Genomic DNA, 12986 nt, shown 5'->3' on the forward strand with positions numbered 1-12986 from the left:
GGTCATCAGTTCTATAAGAATTTTGATGAATATGAAGAATGTTTATGTACGCTAAGCAAGACCGCTGCGCCCCCCGACGAAGCTCCTGCCAATTAACAGGAGGAGCCTGGTCAAATACGCCCGAGTGGAAAATAACGGCCATTAAAAAAATAGAGCAATATATTTATATGTAGCAATATATATGTTTCATACAAAAGTTTTAGGAGTTCATGAGAGCTATATTTTGATATAATTTTTAAATATACAGGGTGTTTGGTGTAGGTGCTACAGACCAAAATTCCATTTTTTAAAATAGAACGCCCTGTATATCATTACATATTCAGATGCTACGTTAAATTCTGATATCATTTCATATCATTTTCATGTTTGGTTTTTGAAATTCGGTTACGGCGTTGTTGAGTTATTGCTTAAAATGTAAAGTCTTGAGAACGACTATTATTTTTAAAAATATCTCATACAATTATTCTCTCTGCATCAGATCACATGAAAATTAGTGAAAATTTTGGGTGTTCGAAGTAATGGTTTCAATTTTGAGTTGTGGAATTCAGTCAGGAATCATTTTGAATATGAAACAATTTCGAAATTGAAAGAGGTGTATTCGAAATCTTTAAATCTTTAAATCTTTAATTAATAACAATGTAAATAATATAACTTGATAAATCATTTCATAAGAATGGTAGGTACCTAGAAATAAGTCATAAAAATTGTTCAAAGTGATGCCCATTAGATATTATACAGGCCTCGAAACGTCGAATCACTTCTCTCGTACAAGTCGCTCTTATAATATCAGGCGTAATATCACTGCACCCTAGTCGAATTTTCATTTTCAGATCATCCACATTCAAAGGGGGAGTAGTGAAAACAATATCTTTTAAATAACCCCATAGGAAAAAATCAAGCGGTGATAAATCTGGGGAACGAGCCGGCCACCGAATTGGACCCTTATTACCAATCCATCTATTTGGGTACGTTCTATCCAGATATTCAGTAACAACCTGTGAATTGTGAGGAGAAGCACCATCTTGTTGCCACCAAATTCCTTGTCGTTCTGCTATGGGAATATCTTCCATCAACTGGATCAAATCATTTTCTAGAAAATGTAAATATCGCAATCCATTGAGATTTTCATTGAAAAAGTAAGGTCCTATGATGCGGCCATTGAACAATCCACACCATACATTAATACCCCAAGTAGTTTGAAAATTACTTTCGCGGACCCAGTGGGGATTTTCTTGAGACCAATAGTGACTGTTATGTCGATTCACAACTCCATTATTGTGGAATCGCGATTCATCGCTCCACAAAATTCGACTGAATATGTTAGGACTTTCATGTAATATTACCTGAATACAAGCAATGAATTCAAGTCGTCGTTCAAAGTCCGTGAGTTTCAAACCTTGTACCAACTGAATTTTGAATGGGTGGTATTTATTTTCTTTCAGAATTCTCTGTACATTAGATTTACTCACACCGACTTCTTCTGAAAGAGTACGGATAGAAACATGTAGATGAATAATAATATAAGCCAACACATTGATCTCTAAATCTTCAGTTCTAACAGATCTCGTATGATGACGATACTTTATAGTAGAAGGAAATGACCCAGTTCGCAATTTTTCTACAACTCTCGAAAAAGTCATTCGTGACGGAATGGGTCTGTCTGGAAAACGTTCTTGGTATAGACGTTGTGCTTGACGGCAGTTTTTCTGACATTCCCCAAAAATTAATAACATATCAATGCAATCGCTTGGACTAAACGCGAAAGGCATACTGGAGTTTTCGCACAAAGAACACAGTTACTATTTTGCAAAGAATCACTGAATCGAACTGACAAGTAGATACAATTCAACAACATTTGTTACTATGGCATCAACAAGCATAAGCTACTTGATGAAATTGTGCAATATAAAGCAATTCACCCTCAAGTTAGTCACATTCTCAAGAACTTCAATATTATATTCAACTGATATCGATATCGTATCGTAGAGGTGAGAATAATGGTTTGTATTCAGTAGTAGTCTAGTTCAATTTAATAAAAGATATAGACTGGATTCGTGTACGAGTAAATAAGTTTTTTTGAAACTTTATATTTAAGGAAAAGTGCAATAACTCAACAACGCCGTAACCGAATTTCAAAAACCAAACATGAAATGATATCAGAATTCAACGTAGCATCTGAATATGTAGCGATATACAGGGCGTTCAGTTTTAAAAAATGGAATTTTGGTCTGTAGCACCTACACCAAACACCCTGTATATTTAAAAATAATATCTAAATATAGCTCTCATGAACTCCTAAAACTTTTGTATGAAACATTTTTGTGTATCTCCTTCAACAAACCAAATATTGCCTGTCACATAAAATATGGGACACCCGGTCACCCGGTATATATATATATATATATATTGACTCGAATTGACTGCCCTGTTGGTCGATGTCGATGGTTCGAGGCCTAGTCTGAACGATCGATTTTCACTTGTTAGGAATCACACGTTAAAAGGTAAGACTTCGTTAATCCTTGGTTCGCACAAGTTCGCACAGAAGTTCGCACTTCTGAGGATTGTCGTTCGTAGGGGTACGACAGCTGGTTAACGGAAAAACATATTTTTTTATACAGGGTGTTCCATATAAAACTCCGCGGGCAAATATCTGAAAAATGAGAGAGAATATCCATATTTCGTGAAGGCAGATGATTTTGATGTCAAAGGGTCCTCTTATTTGCGAAGAGATCCAGCAATAGGCGTCATTTATTAGGGCCATCCACCGACGCCAATTTTTTTTTCTTCGAAAAAATGAGGTCCTATCGAATAAACATCAATGATTAAGCACCAAACATTAACCCCCCACACAGACTGAAATCTCTTTTCTTGCACCCAATGAGGGTTCACGTCAGACCAATAGTGACAATTATGTTTGTTTATTACACCATTGTTATGGAAACGGCTTTAATCACCCCATAATATTTTTATCAGAAACTGATCATCATCATGAATACGGACGGACAACCATGCAATGAAGTTCAATCTTCCATCAGCATCTCCTGAATATGGGAATATATTTCATCAGTTCGGACTTCCATTGTCTAATATAATATAAATTGATTTGAATTCCTTGAGAAAAATAAAAAACTAACCGAAAATAATAATTTTATTGAAACAAATAACTGAAATTACTAGGAAATAACATACAAGCTACAACCAGATAATAAAAAATTGAAATATTAATAAAAGCTGAAAATTAAAAAATATTATTAACAAAACTGAAAAATAAAAATATAAATTAAAAGATTCCAAACCAAGTTACGTCACGACGTTTCGATTGTTAGTATCCACAATCGTCTTTGGGTAATAACTGGACTTATTCCTTCGAGATCTGACTATTTATAGTCATTCGGGTGCTTTCATCTTTCACCTATCCCCTCTTTCCTCTTTCCGCTTCATTGGTTTTAGCGGGAGATGACCGTTTGGCGGGAGTTGGTCGTTTTTTGTTTGATAAGAGGTTTCCATATGTTACGTATCTCTACGCTAGCTTGACTAAATGCGTTGTTGGACAACATATACAATTTTACCCTAAACCAGTGTTCCTCTGTGTGGATGATTTCAGCTTGAGCCCACTTAGGAGCGGAGGATTTTCGTAGTCCCCATTTTTAAAAAAAATTATGAAAAATTAAACTTCATTTAGATGGCCATGACTTCAAATTCAGATGTATTTTTCATGGATGAACAACTTTTTTTAATAACATTTTCTGAGATTTTTCAAAATAAGCGTACTGTACTCTTGTCTCAAAATAAAATATTTGAAGGCTCCTCGTATATAACGTGTGTTTCACTGTATATTTTTGGTGCATGTTTATTTTTAGGGGATGCACAAACTTTCATCAGGAATAACAATAATCGAGGTAGAATAATGGAACTCTCAAGACTGATGAAAATATTCAAAATGCACATATCACCTAGATGGAGTTGGCCAAAGTGATATACATTCATGATGAGGTCTACAACTCAATTCAAATGCATTGTTTTCCTGGAAAAATTTCAGTCCTGAAAAAACCGAATTTGTCTCACTTTTCATAGAAACACTCCTGTATCTTCCGTAATAATTGAGGTAGAATAATGAAACTCTCAGGGCTGATTGAAATGTTCAAAATGCACATACCACCTGAATGGAGTTGGCGAAAGTGATATACACAGTCCTGAAAAATCCGAATTTGTCTCACTTCTCATGGAAACACCCCCGTATCTTCCGTAATAATCGAGGTAGAATGATGAAACTCCCAGGACTGATAGAAATCTTCAAAATGCACATACCAACTAAATAGGGTTGGCCAAAGTGATATACACTGCCCGCCACTCGCGATGGAACAATCCATTTTCACGGTAAAACATACTAGGGAGTAAAATATACTCAAAATTCCTTCAGATTCGTAATCAGGTCTAACAATACACTTTCCCCTTGGTAAAATGTCAGTCCTGAAAAATCCGAATTTGTCTCACTTCTCATTGAAACACTCTCGTATCTTCCGTAATAATTGAGGTAATTGAGGTAGGTACCACCTTAATGAGGAAAATGTGAAAACACCACATTCTCAGATTATCGAGATAGTGTGGAGCAGTATATGAAAAATCAACGATGGCGGCATCTTATATAACTGAGGAAGAACATTTTCACAACTAATTCTGGGTGCAGAACATCCAAATTCTATCTCAACCAGAAGTGAGAGTTCTGGGATTGTTGAGCAAATAACGCAAAAATGGAAACAATGAAAGGTTCACATATCGAAAACTGTACATATTTGTGCTTTGGCAGTCGACACTTTCAATCAACACATCAAGAACTACAACAGATCAAAATTACATCAAAATTTACGGCAAGTCATTTCTCATAAGAAATGTGCGGGGTCCTTCATTAAAATACCTTGCACGAAGGAGATGAAATCCGCCGTATGGATGCAGGGAAATTATCTCAATGACAGGCATTTTTGAAGTATATCTTATACAGTGATGAGGCTACCTTCACCACGAATGGTTTGTATCTTTCCAGAACATGAGATTTTGGGCTGAACAAAATCCGAATTGGGTGGTGAATTTTAAAGACCAAATTTTCCAGAAAATTAATGAGTGTGATATTCTGAATAGAACTATTTCGGGGCCATTTTTTTTAATCAAAATCTAAACGGACAACAATTTGTTGATTTTCTCGAAAATGTATTTTTCGATGCAAGACATTTTTAGATGTGAGACTCAACATGATTTTTCAGATAAATGATTCACCAGTTTACAATAGTGATATAACAAGGGTTTCCTTGAATATGAACCTACCTAGGCCAACAAATAGGGAAGATCTCCGTGCAAGAATTATACAGCGTAGGTATAGACAAATCACACCTAGAGACCTGAGAAGAGCTGGAGGAAATAATAGGCGCATAGAAAAATGTGTTCGCTTAGAGGGAAGTTTGATAGCAGGAACAAAAATATAAAATTGTTAACAATCAAATTAATTGAAACTGATTGTTTTCATTTTTAATTGAAAACATGATTTTGAAAGTTCTACTTCGAAAGAGTTTTGAACAACATACAATTTTTCGCCACAAAAACATTTTGACTTTGCGAGAAAGAATAACTTTCCTTACCCAAAATTAAACATTAATTATTTATTTAAAAACAAAAGTCAATTCTGATTTTCTAGGACGGGTTCGTGTTTTGATGTCAAAACCGAACAAAAATCTACATCAATAATTACGGAAGATACCGAGGTGTTTCCATGAGAAGTGAGACAAATTCAGATTTTTCAGGATCGAAATGTTTTTAGGAATAAAGTGTATTTGTAGTATGTTTTAGTGGCAAACCATAGACACGTGTTTCGGGCTTTTGGCCCATCATCAGTATGGTGCAGTGTGAGGATGAGCAACACTTGGTTACCAAAGGAAAGAAATACAAATGCATGGAGCCACCAGCAGGAGCCAGCCGCACGTTTGTGGTTTCAGTTAATAGATCTTGTGTTTACAAGAAAACTATCAAAATCAACACGGAGGCAGCTATAGCTACCTGCGTGACATCCGGGTCCAGGAAATAATACAAATATGAAAGTTATTGACTATTTTGATATAGATGCAGAAGTTAATAATAAACACGTGTTTTGGGATTTTGGCCCATCATCAGTATGGTGCAGCCAAGTGTGAGGATGGGCAACTCTTGGTTACCAAAAGAAAGAAATACAATGCACGGAGCTAAAAAGATTATCATTTTTTTCCCAACCGAATCCCCGAAAATCCACTCTTCTTTTTCTCCGAACAATATGAAAAAGAAGTGTTATTGAGTGTCTACGATCGAATTCAAAAAGGGCAGATGAGTTGGAACAGCATTCATGAAAATTGATGGCAAACCGCGAAAACGTGTTTCTGGCTATTGGCCTTATTAGCGCGGTGTAGCCAAATGCAAAGGAAGACATTACAAATGAACGGAGTCAAAAACAGGAGACTACCGCATATTCCTGATTCTAGTTAGGAGACCTAGAATTCCTAGTATATCCTAACATTACCACGGATGCACCTACAGCTACCGGCTCCTGTTGTTGACTCTGTTCGTTTGTGCTATCTTCCCGTTTTCGACAACCAAGTGTTGCCCATCTTTGCACTTGGCTACACCGCGCTGATGAGGCCAACATCGCGGTTTGCCATAAATGATATGATTCAGTTGATATATATATATATATATATATATATATATATTTATATATATATATCTATATATATATATATATATATATATATATATATATATATATATATATATATATATATATATATATATATATATATATGGCAGATACCCAACGGGTTACTTGCTCCATACCGGGCATGGTCTCTTCAGGACGGTGTGAACCGTCTGATAATATATATATATATATATATATATATATATATATATATATATATATATATATATATATATATATATATATATATATATTATCTACTGTATATATATATATATATATATATATATATATACAGTAGAATTCATATATAACGACTCCGCTTATAACGACTATTCGTTTACAGCGACGATAATGTTTGCTTAAGTTTAGTTTCATATTTAGTTATTGAGAAAATATACCGTTTATAGTAAAACCAATAATGATTGAGAGTAAAGCGCGTTGTCATATTACGTTACCAGTTTATAGCAGAATCAAAATATAGTAAGCAGTAGAGTTGTAGGTTTTGGCAAATTATAGATAATACACAATACTAGTACAATTAAAAGGTATTATTTATGACAAAAATCAGTAATGAGCTTGTAATGAGTAATACTTATACATTTCCTGATTACTGATCAGTTAAAATTCATTATTTTCTGTATAGTGTTAGATATGTATTACAACTAGTGGCAACGCTGTACGCAACGATATTTTTGTCTTTGTCACTTTACCGTAACTTCCATCTCATCGTTGCAGTCCTCACTAATGTACTTGCAGCCATGAGCGTATCATTGGTTTGTGAATTATACAGCGTGAATTGTACGTTTTACAGTTAAGTTAGTCAGCAATCGACGTGTTGTGATAACAATTGGTGAAAATAATAGTGCTAATAAGTGTTTAAGCGTTACATAATTATATTTCTACACCGTTCTCAAACTAATCTAAAATGGTCGGGCCTTCCACGTCATAAAAGGTAAAACGGTCGGAGTCTCGGCCAGTAAGAGAAAAACAAATTGTACTGCGAGTATTTCACTGTCTTGAAAGAGATCATCAGCCACCAAAAGATGACTTTGTGCATATGTGCTGTAATTCTACGTGTGTACCTCCGAATAACCAACCGGGGATTTCTACATCATTAAGTTCCACAATTACAAAAGATAAATTAGTTGATATGTGCTCTGATTATACTGGTGTACCAAAATCATCGATTTACAAAATACTAAGAGAAGCAGAAATTCATGGGGACGTACAAACGCCAAAAACTAGTAGCGGACGAAAAAAAATCACAGTTGATGAAGAAGCCAAAACCAGTATACGCAGAACTATTCAGTTTCTTTTTCAGAAATGAGCTGCCCACACTACAAATAGTTCTGGAGGCACTTAGCGATCATGAATTGGTCCCAAAAATGGGTAAAGAAACTTTTAGGAAACTTGTACACGAAATGAAATTTACGTACGGAAAAGTTGACAGGAAAAGCATTCTCATTGAACGTCAAGAAATAATAGCATGGAGAAGAAACTATCTAAGAAAAATTGACGAATTTCGGAAGCTCAAAAAAAAGTGTACTTCATGGACGAGACATGGGTTAACCAAGGACATACGGTCAAAAAAGTATGGCAGGATGGTAATATAACAAGTGCACGACAAGCCTTTATTGAAGGTTTGTCAGTTGGGTTAAAACAGCCATCTGGAAAAGGAAGTCGTCTGATAGTTAAGCATATAGGAAGCGACAGTGGATTTTTACCAAATGGTGAATTAATATTTAAATCTGAGAAAACAGGCGACTATCATGAAGAGATGAATGCGGAGGTGTTTGAAAAATGGTTTGAAGACATCATTCAACTTGTGGGACCTGGGTCTCTCATCGTCATGGACAATGCCCCATACCATAGTCGACATTTAGAACCATTACCGAAACAATCATGGAAAAAAGCAGCAATTCAAGAATGGTTAATTAATAAGAACATCCAATACAACAAAGATAGTTTAAAGGCAGAACTACTTCAGCTAACAAAATTACACACTGACAAATATAAAAAATTCGCAGTGGATGAAATGGCGTTAAGTCGTGGAATTACAGTTTTAAGGTTACCACCATACCACTGCGAATTAAACCTAATAGAATTAATCTGGGCGCAAGTAAAAGGATATGTGGCACAAGAAAACAGAACATTCAAATTAGTGGACGTGCAACATCACCTACAAGAAGCTATTCGAACTGTTTCTGCAGAAGACTGGAAGAAATGCATGCAGCATGTTTTAAAAGAGGAGCAAAAAATGTGGGACGTAGACAACCGTATTGAACACAATATTGAACCAATCATAATTCACTTTGATGATAGCGGTAGCAACAGTGACGAATCTGAGGTTGAAGATTAGACGAAAATTTGTACATTTATATTATATTCTATTATCAAAAATTTGTAATTTGTATTTTCTAGTACTCCTGACGATGAGTTTAAGTTACTCGAAAGCTTGAGAATAGTTATAAAGAGTTCACTTATCAATTGCTGCAACCCAATAGTGAAAAAAAGTTATATATATATATATATATATATATATATATATATATATATATATATATATATATATATATATATATATATATATATATATATATTGTGTTTTTTAATAATATTGTTAATTTATTTGGTACCTACTATGATTACCACGATTATTACTCCGTTTTCATAAGGACCACCTAATGACTACAACGATTAGGTAAATTACGATATTGCAAAGTTTTAATGAAATAAATAAAAAATGTGTATGAATATTTTAACTAATTGTACTAAGAATTTTTCTTTCATTCTTAACCCTCTCAAAAATTAATAAGCACGCCCCCGATTTGCTGTCAACTGGGCTTACTTCTACTCTCAATCATTATTGGTTTTAGTATATTGCGACTCCGGTTTAAGCGACCAACCGCTTATAGCGACCGTGTTTCATGATACTATATCCGGTTAGAACGTCGCGCAATGTTTTGTTTACACAATCTGCGCACCAATACTTCGGCGCACTCTCTCTTCTTAGGTACCTCTATTGCAAGGTACTACTAATAGGTAGTAGTCTTAGGAACATCTATTGATAGGTACTACTAACAGGTAGTATTCTTAGGAACCTCTATTGAGGTACTACTAACAGATATTAATAGATTTATTGTATGCCAGAGGTTCCAGTATGAAGTCTTTGTCACTTGTTGTAAGTCCATGAAGTTCGACAAAATGAATTCTGTGAAGCGAAAGTATTTTGCAATTGAAGAAAAAAAGTGCAATATTACACCGATTAGAAGCCGGTGAATCAAATGCAGCCCTCGCAAAGGAGTTTGGCGTATCCCATTCTACAATATCCACAATTAAAAAGAATAAAGATAAGATCGAATCGCTGTTCAATGCCAATGTTTTAAAATGCAAACGTGTAAGGACTTCTACTCATGAGCAGTTGGACAAGGCATTGTTACAGTGGTTCAAGCTTCAGCGCGACCGGAGAATACCCCTTAATGGACCTCTGCTACAAGAGCACACCCCATATCACAGACTTGAAAAGCATAACGCTGGTGTTTTTGCCTCCAAACACGATATCAGTGTTGCAACCCATGGACCAAGGGATTGTTCGAGCTTTGAAATCACATTTTCATAAAAACGCCATCGACGCGAATAGCAAAAATAATGACGGTGATGATGCCGCACCAGAAGAGATTTATCCAACATTGAGTATGTCTGAAGCTCCGAAGGCTGCGGAAACGCTCAATGTGTTTGTTCAGACTAACTTGGATGATAATGTTATGAAAACAATGATGTCGCGAATTCATAATGCTGTACGAAATTCTTACTACCGAACAGGTAACATAGAAATAACTGCGTAAACGCAAGCGATACATAAGTGAAACCACGTATTGGTGTGACAACCAGGTCAACTTGCCAAGTTTTTATGTCAGTGTTGGTGGTTTGACCAATCAACCGACAACTGCGGTGGCAGAAATTTGGGAAGCTAACCTGAAATGCCATCGGAAAACGAATCCACATGTTTCTAGAAATGATATGAAATCGAGAAAGGTTAATGCAGTGAAGCTGCTGGAACTTATATACATACTTTCGCTTCACAGAATTTATTTTGTCGTGAACTTTATGGACTTACAACAAGTGACAAAGACTTCATACTTCATATTTGTTAGTAGTACCTATCAATAGAGGTTCCTAAGAATACTACCTGTTAGTAGTACCTTGCAATAGAGGTACCTAAGAAGAGGGAGTGCGCCGAAGTATTGGTGCGCAGATTGTGTAAACAAAACATTGCGCGACGTTCTAACCGGATGTATCATGAAAAACGGACGCTATAAGGGGTTGGTCGCTTAAACCGGAGTCGCACTAAATGGTTAGCTGGAAAAACAACAACTAACCCAGCTTCGCCACACGGGTATCCGCCACACGTCCCTAAAAAGTTTTAGGTCTGCATGAGAGGAAAGGGGCAACCTTTAGCATGTCATATATATATGACTGAATAGGAATGATTAGTTGGAACAGCATTCATCAAGAAAAATTGATGGCAAACCGCGATGTTGGCCTCATCAGCGCGGTGTAGCCAAGTGCAAAGATGGGAAACACTTGGTTGTCGAAAACGGAAAGATAGCACAAACGAGCGGAGTCAACAACAGGAGCCAGTAGCTGTAGCTGCATCCCTGGTAATGTTAGGATATACTAGGAATTCTAGGTCTCCTAACTAGAATCAGGAATATGCGGTAGTCTCCTGTTTTTGATTACGTGCGTTTGTGCTGTCTTCCCGTTTTCGACAACCAAGTGTTGTCCATCTTTGCATTTGGCTACACCGCGCTAATAAGGCCAATTGCCAGAAACACGTTTTCGCGGTTTGCCATCAATTTTCCTGAATGCTGTTCCAACTCATCTTCTCCTTTTGAATTTGATCGCAGACACTCAATAACACTTCTTTTTCATATTGTTTGGAGAGAAAGAAGAGTGGTTTTTTTGGGATTTGGTTAGGAAAAAAATGATAATCTTCTTAGCTCCGTGCATTGTATTTCTTTCTTTGGTAACCAAGAGTTGCCCATCCTCACACTTGGCTGCACCATACTGATGATGGGCCAAAAGCCCAAAACACGTGTTTATTATAAACTTCTGCATCTATAACAAGATACTCAATAACTTTCATATGTGTATTATTTCCTGGACCCGGATGTCACGCAGGTAGCTATAGCTGCCTCCGTGGTGATTTTGATAGTTTTCTTGTAAACATAAGATCTAGCCGCACAAATGTGCGGCTGGCTCCTGCTGGTGGCTCCGTGCATTTGTATTTCTTTCTTTTGGTAGCCAAGTGTTGCCCATCCTCACACTTCACCATACTGATGATGGGCCAAAAGCCCGAAACACGTGTCTATGGCCACTGAAACAAACTACAAATACACTTTTTTCCTGAAAAAATTTCAGTCCTGAAAAATCTGAATTTGTCTCACTTCTCATGGAAACACCTCAGTATACACCTGATAATATTTTCGTTCAGAATACCACACTCATTAATTTTCTGAAATAGTTGGTCTGTAAAATTCACCACACAATTTGGATTTTGTTCAGTCCAAAATCCCATGTTCTGGGAAAATACAAACCATTCGTGGTAAAAGTAAAGATATACTTCAAAAAATGCCTGTCACTGAGATAATTTCCCTGCATCCATACGGCGGATTTCATCTCCTTCGTGCAAGGTATGTAGAAATTTGGGTTTGAACGCATGCATTTTATGTCTTTTCAAACACCTCCATATTTTACTGCGGTTCATATTGAGTCGAAGCGATACGTTTCTCAAACTAATTCTAGGACCAGCTTGATAAGCCGCCAATATGGTATCACCTCCAATATTTTGTTTTACTGTTTTTCTGTCCTTTGTTACATGGCCGGTACTCAAGAATATATTATATATGGACAGTTTCAGGGTTTACAGCTACCTCTAGCGGGTGTCTCTATTGAATTCAGCGGCCGCTGCACAATAAGACCTCACACCTTCACCAAAAATTGAAACGATTTCAATTTTTCCTTGAAGTGACAGGTGTGCCATGAACTTTGTTAATCAAAATGAACTGATATTAGTTTGGATAGGAACTTCAGGAATATTGAAATATGAACGGGAACTCACGAACAGCAAACAACGGGAACACAGGAACAACACCCAACACAAACACACACACACACACACACATATATATATATATATATATATATATATATATATATATATATATATATATATATATATATATAATGTTTTGTTCAATACATTACA

Source organism: Leptinotarsa decemlineata, unplaced genomic scaffold (genome assembly GCF_025532065.1).
Source record: "Leptinotarsa decemlineata unplaced genomic scaffold, Ldec_3_MD MMD2_tig00000251_RagTag_RagTag, whole genome shotgun sequence".
NCBI lineage: Eukaryota > Metazoa > Arthropoda > Insecta > Coleoptera > Chrysomelidae > Leptinotarsa > Leptinotarsa decemlineata.